The following is a 22,033-nucleotide window of genomic DNA, read 5'->3' on the forward strand; positions in this document are numbered from 1 at the left end:
ACAAAAAAGGGTAGTTTTCTACGTAGAAACTACCCGAAGATTAATCTATGATTAACAATATATGCTGAATTATTATTATTCTTCAAAAAAGGCATGTATATTTTTGTAATTTTATTTTTTACAATTTATTGTTAACCAAATTAATTGTTTATTTGTAGAGTAGCTGTAAATATGGACAAATTATTTAATTATAGAGTAGATTCACTCTACTTAAAACGTTCAAAGAGTTATAAACTTCCAAATAATTGTTTGAAAGGCACTTTGGTGCCAAAAATAGGTCATTAAGGGGCAAATTATCATTATATTCGCGTTTTAATTACACACTCTTTACAAGAGAGCTCTTTTTAAAATAAAAATGCCTAGTTATACACAGTGGCGTGCGAACCGAAGGGGGCATTTGGGGCAATCGCCCCCCCCTAGCGACCAAAACGCCCCCCCCCCTGCCCCCCCCTAGCCACCGCCCCCCCTGCCCCCCCCTAAATGTTGAAAAATGCCCCATTTTGCCCCCCCCCTGGTCAATAAAAATGCCCCTTTTTGCCCCCTACCCTACAAAAAGCAAAACTATCCCAGTTTCAAAAAAAAGATCAAGAAATACTCCAAAAAAAAATTTTTGGCGCTTCGCGCCAAACAGACAGTTACTATTCATTTAACCTTACCAAATTTTTTAATTAGTGTAGAAATTAGGTTATAATCTTTTTTTACTGAACATAACAAACCAGGTAATAGGAAGTATTTTATTTTGTATAATATAAACTTTTTACCAAAGAAATTTTGTACATCCCCAATAATGATACACAAAATCACAAACCCTTATTTAGATTACAATTAGTGGATGAAATGTATGGAAACTCGACTTAATTGACCAACCAATCAAAATTCCATTAAAGTCCCCAAAGTTGTTGAGCCAACGAATAAGAAAATTTTATATGAAATATTGGGGACTAGTGTAATAAATAGCCCAAAAACCCCTCCCTCCCTGCATATTTGAAGAAAAAAATTTGCGCTTCGCGCCCTTCCAAACGGTTTCTGCTTTTTATCACATTGCATTGTATATTGTGTTTGTATTTCTTTAAAAACATGTGTAAACAACAAATATTTAATCAAAAAGTTATTTTATATAAAAAAGAAACAGCGTTGATATTTATCTAAGCCTTTTTCTCAACACTGTATGTCTGTCTAAATGAATAACTATATATGATGTCATTTTATTTTCAGGATAAGTTTATCATTTTTTTTTGTGTACATACCCTTACAAAAAGACATGTTTTTTTTATGGCAATTTTCATTAAAAACCATTAAAACTAACTACACTCTATATTCCTAACCTGATCAAATACGCCACTCTTGTTGTCTTTAATTGATTTTAGTTCACAGGGGGAGTAAATATTTTAGGTGCGCTTCACGCACCGCCCTTATAAATCCTTGGAAACACCACTTAATCAAAAATTACCAGAGTTTTAAAGTGCCATTTAAAGAGGGTAGGATATGTTGATATAACTTTTTAGCTTCTCTATAATTCACTATGGCTGTCAGTACGTAATGCTAAGGGGGAAATGTGATTTTTTCAACTGCAATTAAAGATAGAAGGCTAAAACTTAATGTTAACATTCCCAGCATTATGGAGTATAATTAACTATTAAAAATTCATGGAGGTTGGACTGCTTTTCAGGACGTTTTAAGCTATTTTTGTATCTTTTAAATTTCGGGTATAGTCCCTTTTGTGACATTGCCTCTTAAGGTGCATTTCGTCGTATTTTCACAGTAGCTTTTCACCTATTTATAGCTCCTGCGGGGCCAATTGCCTAACCCTGCAGGGAAATTACCTGACCTAACTTAACCTAGAATAACCTTTTAAAAGCTACTATGAAAATACGACGAAATGCCCCTTAAGACGCGTTACCACAAAAGAGACTATACCCTATATTTCTAAGAGATGTTTATATCTGTAGATGAAAGGACAAGTAATTTTTTTGTGGATTATAATATTTAAAAAAATAAAATTTCTCGCTGATTCGAGCATCCAGTATGTAATTTACTTTGACTGTCATCACACAACATATAGGAAAAAGGATTTGTGACTTTTTCTACCTAAAATATATATTTATTTCAACAGATGCTCTTTAAATTTACTTGCCTGATTCTTATTCATGATTTTTTGTGCTTTACTACTTAAAGATGTTGTCATCCTTGTTGTCATACAATAAATAAATATTTAAAATCAGTTTTACATATTAGGTTAATTTTTGGTAAATTATTTCCAAAATGAGTGTTTTTATCTCCCCCCCCAAAAAATTTTTTTTTAATGAGGTTATTCATCCTTCCTGCTGAGTTTTTATAACATCCTCTTCCACCCATAAAAAATGTTTTGTGGTGGGGGGGGGGGGGGGGGAGGTTAAATTATCTTCTGTACTTTTTTTTCAAAGATGCTTTCTAGCTCCCTTCCCTTCGGTCATTGCAGGGTGGGGGATAAGAGATGGGGGGGGGAAAGGTGTGGGATATAAATGGGAAAAAGGGATGGGGGAAGGGATGGGGAAAAAGGGATAAGAACTAGAAGGCCCATAATCAAATAATCCCACCCCTTAAAACGCCCTTATTTAAAATTAGTATATATAATCAAAATGCCCCCCCCTAAAGCAAAGTGCCCCCCCGGGGCACTTTGATTTAGGGGGGGGCAAAATTTTACAAAATCTTCAAAATGCCCCCCCCTAGACAAAGTGCTTCGCACGCCACTGGTTATACAAATTATAACCAAAAAATCTGCATTTCTTTGCAATTTTCACACAAAAAAAAACTAAAGAACACACTTATTCCATATTAATATTGAGACAAATTTTATATTTTTTTATTAGAATTGGACATTAGCGTGCTATAATTGTGGTCAATAAAGAGAAAAGCTAGTACTCCATAAATTTTCTTTCCTTTAAATAATACTTTTAATTAATTTGTTTCAATACGATTAATAATTGATAATTATATAATGTAATTCACTTTACCATAATAATTTTATTGAAATCATATACAATTTAAATTAAATGAATTGAAATCTAAACCAAAATTGGATCACCTTATTTGGACAAAATGTCTTCAGCAAATCTCTAAAATTAATTAAATTGAATATTTGATATAAATCCAGATTGAAGTTTTGCAGCTAGGAGTTTAATATAGCTAAAATGAAGATTTTTAATATCTTTTTAAACATTAACTTTTATTCTAAGATTTAACCAAAGTCACTTTTATTTTAATTCATCAATGTCGACATGAACCAATTATAATACATTTATCGCAGTTTTGTTTGGCTAAAATTTATATACAATTTTGGTGGTAAAGTAAGAAACGCAGCCCAAAAATATCCTTGAATATCTCAGTGGGAAACCGTAGCTTCAAATACAACAAGCTCTTGTCGGTGGGCTATCCATTTCTCATTAGACAATTGACGATAAATTGATGTATATCCCCAATGATGATACACAGAGCTAATGTAGATTAAGATTAGTGGTTGGAAAACGTTTTGACACTCATCTCAATGAACTTACCAATCGAAATTCAATAAATGTACCCAAAGTTATAAAGCCAACAAATAAGAAAACATATTTTAAAACTTTGGGCACTATTGTAATAAACAGGATACTTCACTGCCAAGCAGCCAATAATACAAATAACTTTAAAAGTTATTAAGCAATTTAATGGGGTTCTAATAATCTGATTGCGTTGTAAATTTAGTGAAAGTGATAAGACACCCAAACCTTCATATTCCAAATAATATGAACATAATTCATAATTTATCATTGTAACTGCTCAAATCTGTGGGTAATTAGGGTCCTTCAAATTTGAATAAATATACATTGGAAATTATGTAAAATAGGGTATGTCAAATTGGCTATGAAATTGTGTATTTGATTCATAATTTTTCATTGAGCGCAGAGGCGTGCTTGAGGAGAAGTTAGGGTTACATTTTACAAATATCTAAGCACGCACAAAAGGATATATAAAAATTTCTGTTAAAATACTGAAATAATTTTTACGTTTTCTTATGTGTAATAAATATATGAATATATTTATCTTGTATAAAGACACTTTTAAATGATTTTTAATGCTTAAAAAATTATTTAGATTTTTTTGGTACTCCCAAAAATATGGTTTGAAAATGCATAAGTATATGATAAAAGTATATGCAACATTTTATTCCTGCATTTAGATTAGATTAAATATGAAAGGTCAATTTATTATGTTAGTGTTAGTGCATAAGTTTATTATTTAACAAGAACAATTGTGTTGTGAGTAGCACAAAAATAAAAGGTTTTCATCATATATTATATAAAGTAGTTAGCGTTTTTTGTCTGTCCCAAAGGATCTCGCGAACCGCTGAACTGATATTGTTCTCCTTTACAGTGAAGCTTCTTATATGTTCTGGGAAGATTTAAACTATTTTTGGAGAGGGTGTCTTAACCCCCCTTCCCCCCAAAAATATTTTTTTTATTCTTTTGAAACTCAAATTTAATATGGGATGAGGTCGACTTTTCCCCCTCCTAAATTAAGTGCCCCTAGAGGCTTCTAGGGGCGTAGCCGCTAGTAAGATATAAAGTAGTAATGGTGTTTTGTCTGAAGCTCAAGATTTCAATAACTACTGAACCAGTTGAGTTATCTTTTTAGTTAAGCTTCACATAGCTACTGCTAAGCTATACTATTTTTATATTTAAGTATTGGGATGGTTTAAGCTATTTTTCTAGCCTATCTCCGCCAATTCGAATAAAGAGCCCCCAGAGGCTAGGGGCATATCTGCTAGTCGTATATTAAAAAAACATATCTAATTAAAGCAATCAAGTGGATTTATATCCTTGAAATCCTTAAATAAACAATATATTACAATGAGATTCAACCTCATGTTTTGTATAAAGTAGCTGCGCTACTAAAAAAGGGGTTATGATTAATAGCATAACCTTATTGGTCTTTTTTAGGGTTATTAATCATTTTTTATGGTTGTCAGAAATATTTTGTCTACATTCGAGGGGGAAATATTGTTTTTTTTTTGAAGACGAAGAAGGTCCCTCACTTACGTCATAAAAATGAGGGATGAGGAGAGGAGGAGTGAGAAAGAAAACCCCTGAAAAAGAGATGGATAATCCCTCGTTTTAATGCTGATTTTTTGAGGGACTTTCTTTGTTTTCTTTTTTCATAAATAAATTAAATATCTAATTATCAAAAAGCAATAAAAGGTAAATTAGGAGTGTTAAATGATCTACATATATATTAACAAGCAAAACATAGTAGTAAATCAATTCTCAATTTATCCTTCTTACATGGAATTACCAAAGCATCTTTTTTGTTGGACGTAGCCCACAAAATTGAAAAATACCCCCTAATTTACGGGTCAAATTTTTCGTTGGCAAAAAATGGCCCAATTTACAAATTTACAATGCAGAAATATTTGCAAGGTTGTAAAATTAAGGGTTTGGGTAAATGAGAAATTGGAAACAAAGGTGGTATTTTTCACCTGTTTTATCGTTATTTTCAAATTGATAAATAAGTATATACTAGCACTATACTGTGCTCTTATAATTTACTTACATGTGAAAAATTAAGGTTGTTCTCAGGGATCTAAAGGAATAAGACAAAGGCCGATAAATTAATGTACATCCCCAAAGATGAACACAAAATTACCCCTTATGTAGATTAAAATTAGTGGCAGAAACCTTGAACACTCAACTTAATTAACCAACCCATCAAAATTTAATAAAGTCCCCCAAGGGGTTAACGAATAAGAAAACTTTGGGGACTAGAGTAATAAACAGCCCAATGTTCCCTCTCTCTTTGGGTTATTCTCCACTTACTAAACACTAAAAGTGTTACTAAACCAAACTTTTCTTTTTAAGCTTAATAATTTCTCTAAACTTTTAATTTCAAGTATCTTATCCTTGTATTATGTATAGATGCAAAATTCTTTGCATCTTGAATTTGAAAATTATCCACACAGGCAGTAGCAACCACAATCATAACTGGAGAGACATTTTATCATAAGAAAAGAAACTGAAAATCGTACTTTTAATAATGAAATTGGTCCTGTCCTTAGCATCTATGGACTGTTTATTTAGAAGGGTCAAAAATAGCCTAAAAGTAACACAATGCTTTAAAGTAGCCTAACACAAAGAGCTAGATTAAGCATACTCTAAAATTAAGAACTTAATCTTGTGACAAAACAACAAATTATAATACTTATAAATATGATTTCTAGTACAACAAAGTAAAAAATCTCTATGATTTGGTCAAGTTATTTATATGTAGTTTACATTGAATAGGACCTAAAAATATTACATTTTTTAAAAAAAGTTAGTAGCTTATTATTGTAAATGTACACCACTGTACAAACAATTAGGCATAATAAAAACAGAAAGAAACATGGATATGTCAATAGGCATTTTAAAGCCAACATCAAAATAAATCAATAAAGCTAATTTGCCTATCATAAACTTCATCAAATATATTTATTATGACCAAGGATGTTCAAGCTTTTTTTGAGGGCGTAGGGGTGGGGTAAACTGGTAAAATAATGAAATTATGACTTTCTATGTAGTCAAAAGGAAACCTTATTTGAATGAACAAAAGTCATACAGAAATGAGGGGGCAGACGAACTGAAAAAAATAATAGATTCTTTCATAGAATGAAATATTGGGAAAATATTTTATTTGCTATTTCCTTTATTTATGAGAAAAGGAAACCACAAGTGTACATCCTTTGATGTATGCTATTATTAATCAACCTAAGGCTCACTATGAAATATATACCAACCCAGGACTAACTATGAAATATAAACCAACCATCAATCTCATTGTAAGTATTTCTAATTTTTTTTTAAATTTAAAAAACCTTTATCATGTCAAATGGATTATGATTTTTTATATCCAATTAAAATTTTTAGTTTTTCTTTGATAATTATTATTTTTGGATTAAAAAAAATAAAACATCCACACGAAAAAAAGCCCATTGTCGCTTATCAATTTTAAATCCTTTATGTAATTGAAGTTACAAAACAGAAAGAGACTGTAAATTATATTAAGGTAGTGGGAGAAAAAGTATAAGTTTTTTCATTAGTATATGATACTAAAACACAAAAAGTGTCTAAATAGTGTTAAAAAACTATAGAAATTTTTAAAATATACCTTTTTACTATTTAAATTTTGATTTTTTGTTTTTTTTACTTATGTTCAAAATTGACCAAGCATTGATATAAATCGATAAGCACTGATCGTGATCGAAAATACACTTATCTCTATTTATCTCACTTTGATATATCACAAAGTGTTAAACTTTTTCCCCCTTTAAAATGACTTGATTAAAATTGAGTGACTTTATTTTCAGGGTTAGTTTTGTCACTTTCAAACAAACAAAAAATTCGAATTTATTAACTTAAGCTGACCAAATGATAGAAATTCAAAAAATCATATTTAGCAATTAGCTTTTAAAGTTTAAGAAGCCAAAAAGAAAAATTGTTAGCTCTTTAAAATTGTTTATTTTGCTTCTTTCTAAAATTGGAAGGACTTATCTATTTAAATCTAATAGAAGTAGGTATATCCATCTCTAAAAATAGGTGAACCAATGAAGTTGATAGGCACTTACATTTTGAAGGTAATTTTTTATATATTTATGTAATATATGTTTAGAGATATTTTTAAGATACTTTTAGATAATAATCTAATATAAAGTGTAATATTAAGGAAATCCGGGTAAATATTTAGCCCTGATTGATATAGAAAGAACTAGAAATCATTGATTTAGAGACATGTCTTGTCTATGTAATCAGTCAAAGGAAATATCAAAAAATAATTTTGTATTGTTCATTAACAAGAACAAATATGTTCAATTGCAAAATCAATTTAAGCAGTTTTTTAGTATTTGTCTAAAGATTGCAATATTACAGTTGTCGAGTAGATATTTGACTAAATAAGTTCTTAAATACATCTAATGCAAGGAATTAGTGGTCTTTTTGGTCATTATTGTGACACAAATTTAAAGTACTATTACCAGGAAGGGTGGGGACATTGGACTAAAAATTACACTGGTTTTATAACTATGTTATTTTATTCGTTGACTTAATAAATTTGGGCGCTTTCAACGAATCATGGATTAGCTCAAAACTAATAGGTCCAAACTTTTCATCAGAATTTAATCTTCATATGCCGTTAGTCCATTCTTGTTTTGCTACTAATGGATGTTTCTAAACTTATTTAACCAAGTATTCTTTGTTGTCCTGCTCTAATCTTTATTATTCATAATGATTATTCCATATTAGTGCTTATTTACTAAGAGTAATGAACTTTACCTATTCTTATTTGCAAGTATTTTCTGCAATGTCAGATTCAGATTATAAGGACCGTTTGCTTCAAAATTATTTAAGGGTAAGTCAATAATGCATAGGGGACGGCAAATACAGTGAGGGAGAGAGGGGGCCCAAAGTTTTATATCCACATTATATAATATTAGTTAGTTGAAAAACTTTGGATACTCTTTTTGCATTTTAATTGGTTCATCACAAACTTATTAACAAATATTTGTAATGTACAGAGCAGAGGTAATGAATTTATCGTACATTGCCTTATCCCTTAGATCCCTGTGTCATTCTGTACTTCAAACTCTTCGTTGAAGGAAAAGATTTGATATTATTTAATTTAATAAACAATTAGACCCTAGTTTTTAAATCATTTGGATGTTAAATGGTGGGGGGGGGGGGGGGGTATAGCAACGTATAACAAATAATGGCCCCCATCAAATATATCAATATATCAATTTCCCCTGAAAGGAAACCAATTTCTTTGAGACGAGAAAAAATGATTACAATAGCAATGTTAAAAATACTTTTGAACAAAATGGAATTTTTTTCTTACCTTTTAATTATCTATTTAACACTAAACGCTAGTCTAATAATCTATTAGCACTGAGAAACTATATTTTGGGCGGATATCTGTGTCTACTACAGGGTGGGCTAGGGGGTGGGGAGGGATCAAGACTAAGGGGGATCTCCTCTGATCACTGGATCACTCAATACTAAATTCAATTCATGAAAGTCACCATCCAAGTTCAAAGATAGAAATAGAGATTAAAGAGAGAGAGAGAGAGATATTGAGAGAATGAAGGGGTTCTCTTATGTAAAACAAAATTATTATAGAAACATTTTATTTTAGGGGCGAGCGAAGGAGAGAGAGAGATAGCGAAAAATAGAGGCGAGGGACATATTTCAGGGACAAAATAGAACCACTAAAAGATAGAACTCCCTACATAACCACCGCCCAATCCCCCCCCCCCCCCACTACCAACACTGTTGTTAGAAAAAAGCCCCCGGGGGTTTAAACCAGAGCAGCCCAGGGTTTAGCGTAGGATGCTAGAATCAACATCGGGCTGATGCAAGGATTCAGAGGTGGGTGAATTCGTTCAGAGCCAACGACGTCCATACATTTCTACCATCCATTAAAAACAGCTAGAAGGTTTACAGGCAAAGTGTTGCGCTATACTGTTTAGATTTATTTATATGGAACTAAGGAATATTTTAAGTGATTTCCCTCGTATCGTGAATGGACCAAAAACGAATATTTAAAAGAAAAATAAAACGATTTTTTGGTCGATAAAATAGCTTTGCTTCTGTTAAATCTAAATATTCTTGTTTTATAATGATTATGATCACCAAAAAATTGAGCATGCTTTTCTGTTAGCCTTATTTTTGTAGTTTCTATTGAATACTGGAAAGTGACACACCTCGCCTACAGCCAGAGATTCCCCCATCCTCCCAGTGGACGCTCCCTCCCCGACTCTCTGTTTGTACTCTTGGAGAATATATAATATATAGATAGTTAGATATAAATAGCTAGATAGATAGATATCATAAATTGGACGCAACCCTTAAACCACGACAGTGTTGTTTCTCTAAAGCCAACACCGAGTACAACGCAACGCAATAGGCGGTGCTAGTACAAAAACAACAAAAAAATTAGAGGTAAAAACATAGCCTACATCTTGATCTTTAAGGGGTTATAATTCTGTTAAGATCTCGCTGACCACGGAACCAATTGATTTCTCCTTTTTCAACAAGCTTTACATAACTACTGGGATGGTTTCATGCTATTTTTATAACCCTAGGCAAAGTATCTAGTTTTTCAAACAAAAAAGGTTTGGTTTCTTTACTTTTAGCTAAAGAAATCGGTGGGTATTGTCTTATTTCTTTTACATTATTTTAATAATTGTTGCTAAAAAATATTAGTTTTATAGTCAGCACACTTGACGTAAAACGACGTTCTCGAAGTTGAGTTTGTTGAACATTTGTGTTGCGTACGTTGGGATCGACGCGCTTTCAGGATCTAAAAATTTGTTGTTCAAACAATATTGTCAATTAAAATAATAAAAGAAGTAGCACAGTATTGGAGTTTAATAAACAAAGAAATTATAAATTACAAAAGTTCTAATAAAAAAAGCAGCTTGATCTTATTTTCAGCAATTTTTATGTAAATGTTTTACTATTTTGGGATACCTAAAAAGTGATTTGAACGCATTTTTAACATCCATCGTATCTAACCTATAATAAAAGTTAGAAAATAAAGATCTTGGAAAACGCTGGTCATAATTGGTTGTACTTTTCAGGGAGGGTTACAAATGTTTTTGAGTGGCTTGAAGCTATTTTTCTTACCTTCTTTACCTTCTACTAGAAGCTATGGGCGCAATGTGGTGGTGATGGGGGAGGGGGGAAGGGTTGGACAACATCATTCGGGGCTGCTCTATAAGAAATGGGTTCAGGATAGCAAGGACAATTTAAATCAAAAGTAAATGATATATAAGGAATATGTAATACATAACAGTTTTAATGCAAAAACATCATATATATACACAAGTTGCTTCACCCCTAGCCTGAGGGGGATGCCGAGAGATGTTAGAAAAATGGCTTAAAACCACACAATAATAAAGCTTACTTAAAAGGTAAAACTAATTCGTTTCTGCTATTTCCAAGATTTTTAGCTTCAGAAAAAACTCATATATTTTAGGATATGTTCAGTGATTTCTAGAAAGTTTAATGTATTTGAGTATCTAGTCCCTGATATTAGGAAAGGAAAAAGCGATTCCTCCATTGCCGTTACACATGTATGTACAGACATGCTCTAGTTGCAGAGTAGCTAGGCTGCGTTATAAAAATTACCAGCTCAAATTAATACTATGCAACAATTATTATAACTTAGAAATTCATAGATAGATAAATAGGTGTGCCTTAGCGGGGGGGCAATTATCCAATTCAATTTAAAATTTTCTTTTTACGGTAAATCTCAGGACGATAAGGTACAATGTTATAAGCATGATTTAAATTTTAAATGTAAGTATGCCACTTTATTTAATGTTATCATCCTTGATTTCTTGTTTTTATTACAAAGTTAAAAAAAAAGGCGAAAATACCTTTCGCATATTGTACTTCTTTACACTTACCCATACACACACCCAAATACACCTACATCCACAAAAACACCCTCACACACACACATATAAATCCCCAATAATGATAAACAAAATTAACCTACTTGTAGATTGGTTAAACAGTTAAAACACTAATTGTTTGGAACCAACCAACCAACTTCAATAAAAGTGCCCAAAGCTTTTAAGCCAGCGAATAAGATTTTAAAACTTTGGATGTCTCCTCCCTCCCTGTAGTTGACGGAAGTGTCAGATATGCTGGACAAGTTTGGTGCTAGCAATGTAAATTTTTGTGTGGGGATTTGTGTGTGTGTGAGTATGTGGGTTTGGAGGGAAGTGTAGGTTTGTGTGTGAGTATGTGTGTGTGTGTGTGTGTGTGTGTATGTGTTGGTTTGTGTGAAACATGGCATATTATGTGTATTATATTAGAATTACAAAATCAAAGGATCAATAAATAAGCTTAAAAATGTAAATGCACACACTAACTACAGCCATATACAATGATGATTTCTGATACAGTTTGGTACAATTTACAAAGCTTTGCAACTTATTTATGGTTCCAGATTGAAACTTTATGATTTTCATTTTATATTACATTTTTTAAAAATTCTAGAAGAGTTTTTATTCTACATTTGTTAATGTTCGTTTGTCTGGCCGTCTAATTTTTAGAGGTTTGCTTTAAATGATGTCTCCATGTTTATATTGAAAGGGAAATAATTATTTTTAAATTATTTATTTTACTAGATACTTATCTTTATTTCCGTGTTATTGCACACACGCGCGCATATACTCACACATATTATACATACACCTTTGAGTGGTTTGGGGACTGTTTAGGGTCCCCAGAGCAGTGAATGACACACCCTTTTTATCAGGGATAAGGGATACAACTATTCAGGATTCCAAGAGTGAGATACTATTACCAGGGATAAGGGATACAACTATTCAGGATTCCAAGAGTGAGATACTATTACCAGGGATAAGAGATACAACTATTCAGGATTCCAAGAGTGAGATACTATTACCAGGGATAAGAGATACAACTATTCAGGATTCCAAGAGTGAGATACTATTACCAGGGATAAGAGATACAACTATTCAGGATTCCAAGAGTGAGATACTATTACCAGGGATAAGAGATACAACTATTCAGGATTCCAAGAGTGAGATACTATTACCAGGGATAAGAGATACAACTATTCAGGATTCCAAGAGTGAGATACTATTACCAGGGATAAGAGATACAACTATTCAGGATTCCAAGAGTGAGATACTATTACCAGGGATAAGAGATACAACTAGTCAGGATTCCAAGAGTGAGATACTATTACCAGGGATAAGAGATACAACTATTCAGGATTCCAAGAGTGAGATACTATTACCAGGGATAAGAGATACAACTATTCAGGATTCCAAGAGTGAAATACTATTACCAGGGATAAGAGATACAACTATTCAGGATTCCAAGAGTGAGATACTATTACCAGGGATAAGAGATACATCTATTCAGGATTCCAAAAGTGAGATACTATTACCAGGGATAAGAGATACAACTATTCAGGATTCCTAGAGTGAAATACTATTATCAGGGATAAAGGTAAATGGATTAAAGTGAAAAATCATTTTATTTATCAGGGATAAGGGATACAAGTGTTTATAGTCCACAGAGTGAGTGACACACACTTATTACCAGAGAAAAGGAATACAACTGTAAAACTAAAGAGAGGTTTTGAAGTTAAAAATGAATCTAAATGTTACATTATCAAAATACAAATCCCATGTCCGTGAAAGAAATTATGGTTAGCTCAAGATCATATTATACTATTCTACTACAGCTCAAGATCATATTATACTATTCTACTACAGCTCAAGATAGAAATAATTATTCTTAAAAACAAAAGTTAAATAATTAGATTTCAAAAGAGCAGGGATCTAAAGGGATAAGACAATGGCTGATAAAAAGATGTACATCACCAATGATTAACACATAATTACCCCTTCTGTAGATAATAATTTGTGGTTGAAACATTTGGACACTCAACTAAATGAACCAACCAAGTTAGTAAACAAATTCAATAAAGGTCCTCAAAGTTGTAAAGCCAGCAATGAGAAAACGGTGTTATAAAACTTTGGGGGCTAGTGTAATAAACATCCCAATATCTCTACCTCCCTGTCAATAAAGGGTCATTGTATTATGACAATTTTAGCTTTTATTTTTCCACGAGTCAAAACTACTGAATAAATACAATATGTGCTATTTTATTGTATGCTAGCGTCTTCGCCCCTAGCCTCTAAGGTTTTTTTTTTGATCAACCTATTTTTGAGTTATTTAGATTTAAAAAGAAAAAGTAAAAAAAATTGGGGGGGGGGTTGTATTTTAGTATGAAAAAGATTTTTTTGGGGGGGGGGTTGGAGATGGAGGTGTCCTAAAAACCCAAGAAAATAACTTAAAACCATCACAGGAACAGTAGTATATTCCCTGAAGAGTAGAGCCTAATCGGTTCAGTGGTTACTGAGATCTTAAGCTTCAGACAGACATCGTACTACTTTGTATTATAGATTTATTCTGATAAATATCTATTGACTTTAAGTTGTTAGAGAACCCTAGTTTTAATTATACCTCTCATTGATGAATGCATATCCATGGCTTTGAATTCAACCTAATATTTGTATGTGTATTACATCGCCCCGTTTGAAGACATGTTCTTAAAATTTTGTCTTCCAACCAAAATAACGTAAAAATAGCAAAATGTAAAACACACACCTACACAGTGAAATACCTAGCAACCAAATATTTAATACCTATATATGCGACAACTTTTACTACACAGAAACACCCAATCTTGATCAACAACAAAATCCCTGCCCCTCTCGGAGAGCCTCGAACCCGCAACATACGGATAAGAAAACCAACATTCTATAAATGAGCTATGAAGGAGATCAAACATCAGTTGTGAAAAAAGACAAGGTAGATAAAAACTGAAATCTTATAGCGTACTATAAAATTTCACACTGTTTATGTATATCATCTTAGCTCAGGGGTAGAGATGAGAGTCCAGTTTTGCATCAGTTCAAGTCAGAAGGTTATAAGTTCGAAACTACCCAAACACTATATTTTTAAAGATTTACATTGTACCAACAGTCACTTAAATTATAAATTTGTTTTTGGTGAGACTCAAACTCGCATCCATAAGACACGATAGACAAGGAAATAATAAACTGAAAAAATTAATCATGTCAATCATCACTGGGATTTGAACCCACAATCATCATAATCGATAGCTATTACTTTGACCACCATACCAAAGACGTTAATAAATTTTCTTCAAAATTAATAAGATACAAAAAGAAAGCGAGAGATAAAGAGAAAAGAAATCCTATTATATAAAGTAGTAAGGTTTTTTTTTTGTCTGTAGCAAAGGATCTCGCAAACCACTGAACTTATATGAGTATTCTTTACACGGTAGCTTCTCATAGGTCCTGGGAAGGTTTATAGCTATTTTTGAGAAGGGTACCACCACCCTCCCAAGAGAAATCGCAAAAATCCAATAAATATAACTAGCGCTGCCTAGCTGAAACAGCTAATCTTAACATAGATTGAAAAGAAAACATTTTATGTACCCCTAGAGCCTCTAGGGGGCGTAACTGCTAGAGTAATACATAATAAACTAAAATAATAAATATCAATCACATCTATTATCACCGGGATTTGAACGCATGAACATCATAACTGGAAGCCCACACTTTGACCACCATACCAAAAGAGACAATATATTTTCTTCAAAATTAATAAGATACGGAGAGAAAGCAAGAGAGAGAGAGAGAGAGAAAGAGAGAGAGAGAGAGAGAGAGAGAGAGAGAGAGAGAGAGAGAGAGAGAGAGAGAGAGAGAGAGAGAGAGAGAGAGAGAGAGAGAGAGAGAGAGAGGGAGAGAGAGAGAGACTGAAGAACAAAATATTATGAACATGAACAGGAATTGATTACATGATCTTCATATCTAATAGTCAGCATTTGACCAGCATACCACAATAGACAACATATTAAGTTCAAAATTTTTAAGATGTACTCAAAGAGAGAGAAAGAGTAAAAATTGAAAGAGGCAATATAGACAATGTTTAGATTTTTTTACTATTAGTTTAAATTGACTGTACTAATATGATATCCTCTATAGCTCAGTGGTTAAGATCAACATTTAATTTTGATCCCAGCAGTCTGAAGCACATCAGATCAAAACAAGATTCGAACCGGCCACCGTTAAACCTCGAAATCTAGACAGAGAGAGAGAGAGAGAAAAAGAAGAGAGAGAAAGAGGGAGAGATTTTGAAGGTGTGATTTATTGTTTTTTTTTTTTTTTTTGGGGGGGGGGGGGAGTCAACCATCTACTACTTTTTAATTTTAGTTTTTCAAAAAAATAGTTAGAAATCTTTCCAGGGCCTATGATAAGCTACCCTGTAAAAGAGAACCATATCGGTTCAGTGGTCAGCGTTTCCTTTGGTACAAACAAACAGACAGACAAACAAACATCCGGTTACTTTATTATATGGATGATATCTATAAAAGTTAAGATTACTTACAGGGAATTAAACTGGAATTTTTAAATAAGTCATGTCGTAGGTTTGAACCGGCGACGTTCGCGCTACGTGAACATCGTTTTAAAATTTAACTCTTGGGGATACTTCTTATAAGAGGATAAAAAGCAATAAAAATTTTTAAAATTTCCCTGGGCCTATTGAATGCTTCACTGTAAAGAAAATATTTCGGTTTAGCTGTTAGAAGATCCTTTCCTGCAGATACGAAAAAGCTTACTACTTTATATAATGGGATATAGTTAATAGATTTAATTTTTTTTTTCTCGCTGGGATTAGAACCGGAACTCTATATGACCATATTGAAAATAAAGAAAAAATTACGTCAGACTTTACCCACAAAACCACACCAGTACTATTTTATAATGGCAATTTTAAACAATACAATGTAAGTATCGTATATGGGCTATATTTTAAATGGCCGAATCTTTTGTTCCAAGCTATGGTTTATACTTTATTCTGTACTTTTATTCAGAGTTGCCACTTTAGAGTAAAATTTATTCTTATTAATAATAGTATATAACCGCCCAGAGAAATTTTAAAGATTGTATAGATATGACTTCATGAATATTTCAAATAAAAAAATACAAAAAATATCTGACAACCGTTACGGTTTCGAGGTTCAACTCATTAAGATCAAGGTAGTGTCCACATAATTTATGATCAAGTTAGTGTCCACATAATTTTTGAGAATATTTTTCGTGGATTCCCAGTCAGATTAGAACCAGAATTTTAGAAATGGCAATTTTTTTCAATAATACATAATAAAATTTGTATTTGATATTCCCTGACCCTAAATACATTCTCACTTTAATATTCCAGTATCGCTTCGAATCCGAATTAGAACCGGTTCTTAGCCACACTGAAAAATATATATATATGCATCGTATTATATCCAGTTATCTATGAACATAAAAATGTACAATCAGTTCAGATTAAAGCCAGTGTTATATAATAATAGTTAATGGTACGATGCTAAATAACTATAAGGAAAGATTAATTTGTTGTCAACGGAATTTTGGATAAAAAATGTGTAACCTAGGAAGGCTAGAACCTGGATTTTAAGGATGACAAACTAGCGTGTTAACCCATGCGCTATTTAGGAAAGGAATTTTCACCCAAAGTTTTAGGTACTACTTAAAATACTAATATAGAAGCTTGGAAGCAAAATGCTTTTTAATGCATGTAAAGTAAATATGTTTTTCTATGAATATGTTAATATTTATATTTTATGATGGATTTTATAGATGTCGTTTCTCTAAGTCATACGCAGTCATATGTAATGTTGAAGGGTGACGCAAATTCAGATTTCAGTTTTCATGATTTGAGAAAAATTCACCATTACTTGAAAAGTTGTTATTCTTAATTTAATTATAAAAGTTTAAATTTTGCATGTTGCATTTTCTTGGCTGCTGGGATTCCTATGATATTAGCATTTTAATGGAAAATTTATATATATTGAATAAAATATCTGAAAAACCTCATTTGAATCACATTTTTTCTTAAGCAGAGTCGATCCTGAGTTTTAAGATATGAATTAGATATGAAGAGCAAAAATTAATATTACGCCTTAGCCCACTCAGCCATAACGTATGTTATATTTGTTGTGGAAATTTAAACATATTTTAAATTGCAACAAGATTTGTTTGTAGACTAATTTTCCTTTTGTTACGTGGAGAAGCAATAAAGATAATTCCTAGAATAATATAATATTTTAATTTTTTTTATAGTATAAAGAATAAAATTACTTTTAGTAGACATCTTTGTAAATAAATAAAAATTTATTTTGACTCCATAGGTAATAAGATTCATTTAAGTCAATCTATCAAATACTTAAACATTCTGAAGATACTAATACATTACTGGGAAAGTTATGAAGAGTTTAGTTTTGTAGATTTAAAAATCACTTTTTTGTAAATAAAAGACAATTCATTGTGTTGTGCGGATTTCCTATATTTAGACAAAATTTTATTTTTTGTTCGAAACAATAATAGGAGAATGTATAATGTATATCTACAAAGGTATTCATTGTTGTATATTCAAAACCCACCTAACCCCCTTAAAATCCTTAAAATGATGGACAGTTATAAAATGCCATTTCCCGAAGTTGCACGCAGTCATACACAATGTTAAAAGGTTAGCTCAAATTTCAGATACTATTTTTTGCAATTTGATTTACTTATTTTCTCCATGATATTTAAGCGATGCTTTCAGGATTATCTAATTTGCTATGATATAAAGATGAATTTTTCTCAAATCATGAATACTGAGATCTGAAATTTGCGTCACCCTTCTAACATTGCGTATGTCTGCGTACGACTTCAATGTTTCAGGATGATGATTTTTATAAGAATCAATATCAATAATGTATCATAACAGAAGGAAACAATTATTTTCACTAATTTATCTAAACCTGGATGGCACATCCAGGCATTTCTAGTAATAAAATATGTTCTAAACTTTATATTAGTAAAATACTTATTAAATCTTTAATATTTGAGATAATTTACGTGGCCCCTAATTTACATGTCTTAATGAATTAAAATTGTCTAAATTCTTAAAACTGAGATGATACAAACGGCTTAAAAATTAGCGAAGTTTTCATTTTTTACTTAATTTACCAAATTTTAGATGGGAGCTAAAATTTTAAGAACATTTTTTTAAACGGGTCGATTTGAATTGTATTTATGTACATATGCAAGATGGCTCGTGCGCACAGTTTTATAAGGACATAAACTCAAGCACACAGGAATAGATACATGAAAATGATTTTCAATTTATTATAGATTTAACTTAAGATTGGAGAATAGGTTTCACAAATATTTGAAGAATAGTTGGAATTAAGATATGACAATTAATTGGAAAAGAATTAGATTTTGAGGGTAAATTGAAAAGATAATTAGGAAAGTATTGGATTTGTGACAATGATTGGAGAAATTAAATCTATCTTCCATAAACATGTTCCTGTATGTATTCATCAACAATGTTTACAAAAGTTTTGTTTATTAAAACTTTTATCTTATTTTTATGCTTATAAAAGAGGTAAAATGTCGGTCTGTGCATCGTTTAAGGGGGGGGGGGGAAGTTTTGACACATTTGCGTAAACAGGGAGTATAGGCTTTATCTTTGGACTGAGAGGATAGGTTATTAGGGATAAAATCATTCTTATATGATGAATTTTCCCAAGTTTTAAGATTTTTTGGATAGGCCTCCAGGTTCCGGAGCTCCAGGCCTCCAGGTCCTCTCTGTACAGGTAAAAATTAAAAAAATAATTTTTTTTTTGAAGAGTTAGAAGTCAACCTATGAAACAAAATATGCATATTTTTGAATGTTATTCACATATTTGAAGAAAAAAACGCATATTTTGTTTCATAAGTTGACTTCTAACTCTTCAAAAAAAAAATTTTTTTTTCATTTTTAAGTCACTTTGAGATGGTAATCAAATTTTTGCAGAAATTTTATTCACTAGTTTAAGCTGTTTATTATAAATGTTTACCAGAAAAAAAAACATATTTCAAACAAATAGGTAGAATCCTTGTTCCCAGAACAACATAATAGACAGAGAATCTTCACAAGCATTTTCAGGCATCTATCTTTGAAAGCAACCTAGAAAATGACAATTATCGCAGAGAATTGATATTTCTACTACAGAATAATTAACAGACAAAGTAAGTTGTACATTATAACATTCATAATTATGGAATTATTTACAAAAATTAAATATTAGACATCTATCTTGACAAAAAAAAATCGTACTTTTCTCAAATCTGGAGATATGGTTGGACAGGAAGATATTTAAAATTATAGAGTAGTTTCGTTAATAAAATGTAGTAATTTCTATAAATCATTTGGAATAAAATAACGTAATCCATTTTTTGACCCTGTACCTTCGATTTAGGCTGAACAAATCTTGAACATAAGGTTTTGAGGTCTTTTAAACTAGCTCACGTGTTGCAATAGTAGCTCATTAATTTTCTAAGAAACACAGTAACTCTATGAATCAAAATACCTATCTTCTCAAGTAAAAGTCACAAACCAATTTTAAAAACCAAATCTACACTTTCTAAGCCATAAACTAGGATGGTCAAGCATGTATGCCGTTGTTAAGGAGGATAGGACCATCCAAATTTTGCTTGGGTGATGTATACACCATCCTTCGGTTCTCCACTGCATTAATGTCTTTTCCCTCTTTAATATTGGAATGTTCAAGTTTTTTAATGTTATTTTTCTCTTCAATAGTATCAAACCAGCTCTATCTTTTAGCTACAATTTAGGTGTAGAGAATACATATCTATAATACAAAGTAGAACGATGTCTGTCCGTCTGTCTGTCCGTCTGTCTGTCCGTCTGAAGCTTAAGATCTCAGTAACCACTGAACCGATTGGGCTCTACTCTTCAGGGAATATACCTACTGGTCCTGTGATGGTTTTAAGCTATTTTCTTTGGGGGTGGGACACCCCCAACCCCCCAAAAAAATGAAAATACCCCCCCCCAAAAAAAAAAAAAATTTTTTTTACTTTTTCTTTTTAAATCTAAAATACGAAAAATTAAGTTGATGAAACCTCTTGGGGCAAAGCCCCTAGAGGCTAGGGGCGAAGCCGCTAGTAAAGAAAAAAGGAAATAGAATAAAAAGAGCTCATAATGCTCAGCATAATCGTTCATTGTTAAAAATCACAAAACCTTTACACATGAACATGTATTAGTAACTTTCTTCTACACCATGACCGACTAACTGACGGAACAAGTAAGTTGCTTACTGGATTTTTTGATAAGGGGAGTCGTCACAAAAAATAAAGTATCTATCCTTAATAGTAGTCGAGAAAAACCAGGGATTCAAAGGGATAAGACACATCCCAATGATGATACACAAAATCAACCCTTCTGTAGATAATAATTAGTGGTTAGAACATTTGTACATTTAACTTAATAAACCAATCAAAAAAATTCAATTAAAGTCTCCAAGTTATTTAGCCAACGAATAATAAAACGTTATTATAAAACTTTAGGGACTAGTGCATTTAACAGCTCATTGTCCCCTCCCTCCCTGCTGTAAACGGAGCGACAGACACAGTAAATTATAGAGTAGCTCCGCTGCTAAAATCAGAATGGATTGAAAAAAAATTAGTAGGATATATTATCTAATGTCCAAAGTGAAGGCACTTTTTATTAATGAATTTTAAATGTCAATGAACGGTTTAGAGGTTTGTTATTTAGCAATGAAAGAGACACTAGGATGCCAATACGTTTTTGATAAGAACACTTTCAATTGTAAAATTATATCTTACATTCTGTTGACTATTTTGATTATGGGGGAAGGGGTTATTTTCATCATGGTAAAGAAGATTTTATCTTTACTACACATAACATGACAACATTTTCTTATTCGTTCACTAAAAAACTTTATGCACTTCCATTGAGTCTTGATTTGTTGGACTCAAACTAGTAAATTAATAATTTTAATCTACAGAAGAGGAAACTTTTAGAGGGAATGTATGTCAATTGATCGTCCATTGCCTTATACTCTAAGATCCCTGGGGAGAAGCCACTATAACTAAGTGTAAATAGTAAATACAAGGCAAAATAATGAGACTTTAGGCTTGTATTTGCAATTTTGTAATAGATCTTTAGTTGAAAGAATGGGCCGATTCGCAAAGTCATGCAAAAACATATAGAACAACTACTTGCACTTTAACTATACCAACTAACATAGGCGGTCACAGGGGGATAGGGCGGCAGTTGGTTACCCCATACCACACAAAGGCTACCCCAAAGAAGCATTAGAATCAGGGTTGTCATATTGGGCATTTTTTTGGATAAGGGGCCGCCCAATTGCCCAAAAGGGTTTTAGGCAAATGTCGTAAAAAGCATATAAAATAGCCTAAAACCATCTCAGGACCTACAAAAGCTCCACTGGAAAGGAGAATCTTATCAGTTCAGCGGTTAGCGAAATCCTTCTCTAGATACAAAAAAGCTTACTAATTTATATAATAGTTAATATCGCCCAAAAAATA

The 22,033-nt window shown here is 32.0% G+C and overlaps 1 protein-coding gene across 1 annotated transcript in view; it reads right to left on the reverse strand.

Moving 5' to 3' along the window:
* The window catches only part of LOC145325306 (immunomodulatory peroxidase-like), a 119,469-nt gene extending 110,430 nt beyond the window's left edge, over positions 1–9,039 (reverse strand). The window contains exon 1 of the mRNA XM_080168245.1: positions 8,878–9,039. The gene's annotated coding sequence lies outside the window, so the exon portion shown is untranslated. The remainder of the gene's footprint in view (positions 1–8,877) is intronic.
* Between the last annotated feature and the right edge of the window lie 12,994 nt (positions 9,040–22,033).

The sequence above is a fragment of the Acartia tonsa genome, chromosome 8 (assembly GCF_053477335.1).
Source record: "Acartia tonsa isolate MP-2025a chromosome 8, ASM5347733v1, whole genome shotgun sequence".
Taxonomy (NCBI): domain Eukaryota; kingdom Metazoa; phylum Arthropoda; class Copepoda; order Calanoida; family Acartiidae; genus Acartia; species Acartia tonsa.